Source organism: Otolemur garnettii, unplaced genomic scaffold (genome assembly GCF_000181295.1).
Source record: "Otolemur garnettii isolate 467f Iridium unplaced genomic scaffold, OtoGar3 scaffold00023, whole genome shotgun sequence".
Classification (NCBI taxonomy): domain Eukaryota; kingdom Metazoa; phylum Chordata; class Mammalia; order Primates; family Galagidae; genus Otolemur; species Otolemur garnettii.
In genome coordinates, this window is record NW_003852418.1 from 14,651,676 (window position 1) to 14,659,352 (window position 7,677).

The window sequence follows — 7,677 nt, forward strand, 5'->3', positions numbered from 1 at the left end:
TTTTTTTTTTTTTTTGCAGTTTTTGGCCGGGGCTGGGTTTGAACCCACCATCTCTGCACATGGGGCCAGCACCTTACTCATCTGAGCCACAGGCGCAGCCCAGAAGCTGCTTTTAATTACATTTTTCTTTAAGACTCAAAGGTATGCTTGGATGCCTTCGTCTAGTAGGCTGGGTATTTGAAAGGCTAGATCATAAAGATCATCCATTGTCTGCATGTCTCCTATTCCTTTAAACACACAGTAGTAAGTATGAAAGGAAAGTAGTAACTTTGAGCAGAGAAGAGAGCTGTGCACAGAGAGAATCCAACATTTCTCTGCCGTTCCACCGGGGCGTTCTCAGTAACTACGTCATTCAGGGTGGGGTAGAATTCTACATCAGCTTCCCACCGTGATTTAACTAGGAATGCCCCAAACTGGGAAGTCCTTTTGTGGTCCAGGGGCTTCTGATTTTTAGAATTTCCTGCTTAATATATATCTTGTTTTGGGGGTGTTTGTGTTTACCAGTAAAATTTATTCTTTTTTTTTTTTTTGGCAGTTTTTGGCCAGGGCTGGGGTCGAACCTGCCACCTCCAGCATATGGGGCCTGCACCCTACTCCTTTGAGCCACAGGCACCACCCCGATTTATTTTTTTATTTTAGATTATACAAATAAAGGAAAAACACTGGCGTGTATGTGACCGGAGATGGAAACTCACCCTCCTCTCTCTGATACACGCACCTCCCCCCACCGTACCCCCTTTCTCACTTATTTCCTGTGTTAATGGTGACAGCGTCTTCTGGTCCTTGTCTTACCTGTCTGCACACCCACACACACATACACACAGAGGCAGACACATGCCCCTTTTTTTAAACACAGGAGAAATCATAGAATCCTCACCCTTCCTCAACTGTGTCTCCATGAGCAGTATTGCTTGGTGATCAGTCCTTAGCCAGACCTATCTCCTCTCTCATTCCTCTGAGGTTCTTTTGAAGATTCTTGCTCACTTAAAACCACGCTGATTTTCCACTGCCTTCTAGAGGCAGCATCGCCTCTTCTCGGGGAAGCCTTCAAGCACGCGAGAGGAAGCCAACTTCCCCTCTTTGCTGAAGGAAATAAACCTCACCCCTTCAGAAACAGCTTGATTGTACCCCATTGTCGCCCTTGTCTGGTCCAAGTTCCCCACAGACAAAGGACACTTTTCTTATTAGCCACGACTTTGAGTTTTCAGGACCAGAGCAGTTCCTGAAGTCAGTGGATCTTTTTTTTTTTTTTTTTTTTTAACGAGGAGCGGCGCCTTGAGAGAGGCAGAAGTTCAGCCTCAAAGACAGAAGACGACGGCTCGAGCATCTGTTTTCCTCTCTCTCCTGGTTACTAGTGGGTTTTGTCACCTGGTTCATGAAGATGAGATTGCTGAGACAGCAGGTGACCCCAGAGCTCCAGGAGGGTGTGTGTGTCCACGTGTGTTTGTGTGTACAGTTACAGCTGCAGCTTTTGGCTTAGAAGGATGTTCTGTCAAAGAAAGAATAGGAATCTCCCCCAATAAGCAGCCACGCTGCCCAGGAGGTGGAGCAAGGCCCAGTCACCTTCACTGATCCCGAATTTAACCCCGTCAGGGAGTGTGTCTCTGCCTCTCCTGAGATGGCCTCGTGGTTACAGGCTCCACATGGTGATCAGACTCCTGAATTCAAATCCGGGCTCCCCTATGAACTGGCGTTGTTACTTAGTCTCTCCGTGCCTCTGCTTTAAAATGAGGGCAAGTACACATCCAAACCCTGAAAGCCAAATATGCCCTCCAAGCCCATGCGTCATATGTTAGAGATGTGATGTGGTGCTTACGCCTAATACTACGGGGTATCTTGGTAGGCAGAGGCAGCACCCCATATGCCATCTGACACATCAATGTGTCCGCAGAGAAACATTTGAAGATCCACATTAAATGTGAGAAGTACAGGCTACGCAGAGCCTCACACTCATTTGGGGTCCCACTCTGCGGACAGGTGAGTCCGGTCTGAGCAGACCGGAGTTTGCTGTCAAGTTTGTGTTTTAAAAGTATGGCTTGGGGCTTGGCGCCTATAGCTCAACCGGCTAAGGCGCCAGCCACGTACACCTAAGGTGGCGGGTTCGAATCCCCAGCCCGGACCCGCCAAACAACAATGATGGCTGCAACCAAAAAAAAATAGCCGGGCGCTGTGGCGGGCACCTGTGGTCCCAGCTACTTGGGAGGCGGAGGCAGGAGACTCGCTTGACCCCAGGAGTTGGAGGTTGCTGTGAGCTGTAATGCCACGGCACTCTACCCAGGGGGACAGCTTGAGGCTCTGTCTCAAAAAAAAAAAAAAAAAAAAAAGTATGGCTTGGGTGGCGCCTGTGGCTCAAAGGAGTAGGGTGCTAGCCCCATATGCCAGAGATGGCAGGTTCAAACCCAGCCCCAGCCAAAAACTGCAAAAAAAAAAAGTATGGCTCTCTGAAATTCTTTGACTTTAGAAATTGCGGATGCAGGTTAGTGGGCCCTCAGCAGCAGCTACCTCCTGGGGTAGAGCTGAGGATTAAGAAGGATACTACTTGTCAAAACCACTTAATAAAGACTCAGGAAGCATTTGTTGAGTGCCAGGCACTGTGGTGTAGCAGCTGACCGATAATCACAACCAGGGTCATCACACATTTGCTGCAAAACGCCAGATGCTAAATAAGTATCTTCACTTTGTGGGCTATGCAATCTCTATGGCAACTATTGCTCAAAAGCAGCCATGGACACTGTTTTTAAAAAATGGATATAGGCTCCGTGCCTGTGGCTCAAGCAGCTAAGGTGCCAGCCACATACACCTGAGTTGGTGGGTTCAAATCCAGCCCAGACCTGCCAAACAACAATGACGGCTGCAACCAAAAAATAGCTGGGCATTGTGGTGGGCACCTGTAGTCCCAGCTACTTGGGAGGCGGAGGCAGGAGACTCGCTTGACCCCAGGAGTTGGAGGTTGCTGTGAGCTGTGATGCCACAGCACTCTATCCAGAGCAAAAGCTTGAGGCTCCATCTCAACAAAGAAAAAAAAATGGATATAAGGCTGGGTGAAGTGGCTCACATCTGTAATCCTAACACTTTGGGAGGCCGAGATGGGTGGATTGTTTGAGCTCAGGAGTTTGAGACAAGCCTGAGCAAGAGTGAGACCCCGTCTCTAAAAATAGCTGGATGCTGTGGTGGGTGTCTGTGGTCCCAGCTACTGGGGAGGCCAAGGCAGGAGGATTGCTTGAGCCTAAGAATTTGAGGTTGCTGTGAGCTATGATGACGCCACAGCACTCAGGGTGACAGAATAAAAGTCTGCCTCAAAGGAAAAAAAAGGAAGGAAGAGAAAGGGGCAACCAGGGCAGGTGCTGCTGCCTCTCTGGTGACGGCCTGTAAGGGATCTTCAAGAGCTCTGCACGGCAAGCGAAGCGACGGCTGAGTTTTAATTGACCGTTTCTCTTGGCTGGGTGCCCTGTGCAGGGCCACACTTCCCATTTGCAGTGGTGCCTGGCGCCACCACCACCCACCCCACATCTGAGACTTGGGCAGGATCCTCCACGCCTCCGAGTCTCTGTTTCTCTGTCTCACGTGCTGGCTTGCGGTGAGGACTAAATGCTGCCTTTTGTAGGAAGCACTTGGTACACGGGAAGCACTAAGGAGGTGAACTCAGACACGACGCAGAGCAAGACCAGAGTTTTGGGATTGTTCCTCTTTTTGGATACTAATTCCTCGGACACAGAGTAGCCATGGGGAGACTCCTTCTCAAATACCACGGACTGCGTGTCACGGAGAAGGCATTGGTGTTTTATAAGCAACAGATCATGTCTTTTCCTGGTGCTTAGCATGGAAAGATGATGGTGCCTGAAGTATCTGTACAGTTCAGCTACGCTTTCAATAAACTATCTTTCTTGGATTTTGGTTTTGATAGCACTGTTTGACACGAACATAATGGACACCGCTCCTTTTGGGAGTTGCTTTCAGAATGCCTTTCCCTGAGTTCAAGTGGCTCATGGACAGTCCATGTGATGCAGGCTAACATGCCCTTGCGGGGAATCTGACGCCCTGTGTGTGCAGTGCAGAAAGAGCTGCCACTTATAGCTTCTCAGTCTTTCGGCTAAGATCAAGTGCAGAGCTGCCACTTAAAAGCCGTGTGGCCTTGAACACATTGTTTGGCTGTGTTTGCATTAGTTTCCCTCATCTGTAAAATGGGTATACAATGGCACCCCTCTTTACACTTGTGAGGGTTACACAAGAAAAAGCCATGTGGGCTCGGCGCCTGTGGCTCAGGTGGCTAAGGCGCCAGCCACGTACACCTAAGGTGGCGGGTTCAAATCCAGCCCGGGCCCGCCAAACAACATCAATGATGGCTGCAACCAAAGAATAGCCGGGCATTGTGGCGGGCGCCTATGGTCCCAGCTACTTGGGAGGTGGAGGCAAGAGACTCGCTTGAGCCCAGAGTTGGAGGTTGCTGTGAGCTGTGAGGTCACGGCACTCTACCCAGGGGGACAGCTTGAGGCTCTGCTCAAAAAAAAAAAAGAAAAAGCCATGTGAAGGGGGCCAGGCCAGGTGACTCACACGTGTAATCTTAGCAATCTGGGAGACTCAGGTGGAAGAATCACTTGAGCTCAGGAGTTCGAAACCACCCTGAGCAAGAGCAAGACCCCCATCTCTACTAAAAATAGAAAAACAAGTTGGGTGTTGTGGTGGGCACCTGTAGTCCCAGCTACTTGGGAGGCTGAGGCAAGAGGATTGCTTGAACCCAGGAGTTTGAGTTTCAGGTTGCTGTGAGCTGTGACACCACCGAACTCTATGCAGGGTGACAGAGTGAGACCCTGTCTCAAAACAAACAAACAAAACCATATAAAATGTATAGCACTATCCATGGCAAATAGTGGGTGCTCAAAAAAATGTCAGTTAGCTTAATTAATTGATTATTATTATTATTAAATGGAATATGAATGTAAAGGCTGTATTGGCATTTTCTGATTCTCTTGACTTGTCTAAGTTTAACCCTACAGGAAAGTATATATGTAAATGCTAATTGATTGGTTTGCGTTGTCCTTCCTGCCTTCTTTGAGGGTGTAATATTTTTTTCTTCTCCTGCTAAATGAGTGTACAATTTAGTCCAAGACTGTAACATCGATGTCTTGTCACTAGGAAGAAGTTCGCAGGCAGAGGATCAATCGGCACCTTTAATTGCTTAAATTGCTAGGACTGGAGTTCTTGGAATTTCAAAAGCCAAGGATGAGCTTTTTTTACTTCTCTTGGCATTTTGGTTGTGGCTTTCATTCCTCTGGGTCCCTCGAAGACCAGGGTCTAGTTGCAAGTTGCAAGTTGGAAGAAAGTTAAGGTAAGGATTTCTCTCTCCCTCGGCGTATTTGGTAAGTTAAATGCATGGATGAGTGATGCAAATCCACCATGTGCTTTTCTAGATTGAGAAGATTTCCCACGAGCTCCGCTGAGGAGCCTGGATTAGCAAAAGTCACTTCAGGCTTCCTCATCAGGTTCTGCTACGTGGCAAACACCTGCTTGTTTCCCTACTAGTTAGATTGCCTTGGCCTCAAGTAGCAAGAGCTACCAAATGGTGGGTTAACCAATAGGATTTGATTCATTTTCTCCACATAATAAAGATTGCGGAGCTGCTGGGGCATTTCAAGGACGCTGCCAAGGACACAAACTCCTTCTCTCTTCCAGCCCCTCACCGTTTGCATGTGGCTGTCCACTGTCCACGGTTCCCTGGTGGCTGCTCTGTCATGAGGCCTGAGGGTAGATTCCATACGGGAAGCAGAGAAGAAATAACAAATGTGCATGCTAGCAGAATTCTTTCCTTTTTATCAAGAAAAAAGTTCTGCAGGGGAGTTGGGGGAAATCAAGTGGTTGAGATTTTTGTTGTTTTAAGCTGCTTCTTGGCACCTTGAATAAATAATTCCAGGGTTTTGTTAATAAGAACAGAGAGGAGATGGGTTATTTTTTTATTTATTGTTATTATTTTTTAGAGGCAGGGTCTTACTCTGTTGCCTGGGCTGGAGTGCAGTGGCATGATCACAGCTCACTACAGCCTTGAGCTCTGCCAAGCAGCTGGGACTATAGGGGCACTCTACCAAAACCGGCTAATTTTTGAAAAAAACTTTTTTTTAGAGACAGAGTCTCAAACTCCTGGCTTCAAGCCATCTTTTTGCCTTCACCTCCCAAATTTTGGGTGTTTCAGGTGTGAGCCACTGTGCCTTGCTCAGATAGGATATTTGATGAGCGAATAGCAGTGTCCAGGGATCACCACTATTGCTACCTTCTAAATATTTGTGTCTCCCCAAATTCATATGTTGAACTCTAATCCCCAATGTGATGGTATCAGCAGGTGGAACCTTTGGGAGGTGATTCAGTCATGAGGGTGGAGCTCTCATGAGATTAGTGCCCTATAAAAGGGATCTTAGTGACCTACAAAAGAGGTCTTCACCCTCTACCACATGAGGACGCACTGTGAAGGCACCACCTGTGAACCAGAAACTGGACCCTGACCATATACCAAATCTGCCAGCACCTCCATCCTGGACTTCCTGGCCTCCAGGACTATGAGAAATAAATTTCTATTGTTCATAAGCCACCAGTTTAGTTTGCTACAATAACCGGAACAGATTGAGATAACTAGTTTACTACAGTAACCGGAACAGATTGAGATAACTATTCACTTAACTATTCACTTTTCCCTCTTCCTCATAGGAAGAAGGCTCCTCACTGTGCCCACATGCTTTGGGGAATACTTGGTCCAGACTTAGCAGGTGGGCTCTTGTTAGTGTAAGCTATTCACAGTGATCTCTTTTCTCTTATTAATCATTAATTTATGTATAGATAAATGACATCTATTTGGGCAATTAGATTTGAGAAGTGTGCAACGGGCCTTAGGGAAACAGAGCTTTCTTTCTAAAGAGAGACTTAATGAGCTGAGGAATTATTTTCTCTCCCTGTCATGTAAAGGTGTGATGCCTGGAGCTTTGCATCCATGGTATGAACATGAGGAGAGATAGTCTGGGATCTGAATGTCAGGTCAGAATGCTGGAGCTGGCCAAATGGAAAGGCAGAAGATACCATGTCATTCAGGAGGCCACTTACCTGCTGAGTTACCTGGAGATACTTTTCCCCAGACTTCTTGTTATATGAGATAAAAGCATTCCTTCTCATTTAGCTTTTTTTTTTTTTTTTTTTGAGACAGAGCCTCAAGCTGTCCCCCTGGGTAGAGTGCTGTGGAATCACAGCTCACAGCAACCTCCAATTCCTGGGCTCAAGCGAGTCTCCTGCCTCCACCTCCCAAGTTGCTAGGACCACAGGAACCTGCCACAACGCCTAGCTATTTTTTGGTTGCAGCCATCATTGTTGTTTGGCGAGCCCTGGCTGGATTCCAACCGGCCACCTTAGATGTATGTGGCTGGCGCCTTAGCCACCTGAGCCACAGGTGCCAAGCCCATTTAGCTATTTGGAGTTGGGTTTCCTACTTCTTGCACCCAAAAGGATTCTAACTGATATTTTGTGTGATGGCTCAATATTTTTAATGAAGATTCCTTTAAGTAATAGCAGTTCCTATCTCTCTGACTCCATCAACTCCCCCCTAATTTGCTTCTGCTCATCTTCTAGGCCAGGGGCCCTCCTGCCCCAGGGCCATTGCATTTACTGGTCTCACGACCTTGAATTCTTTTTTTTTTTTTTTTT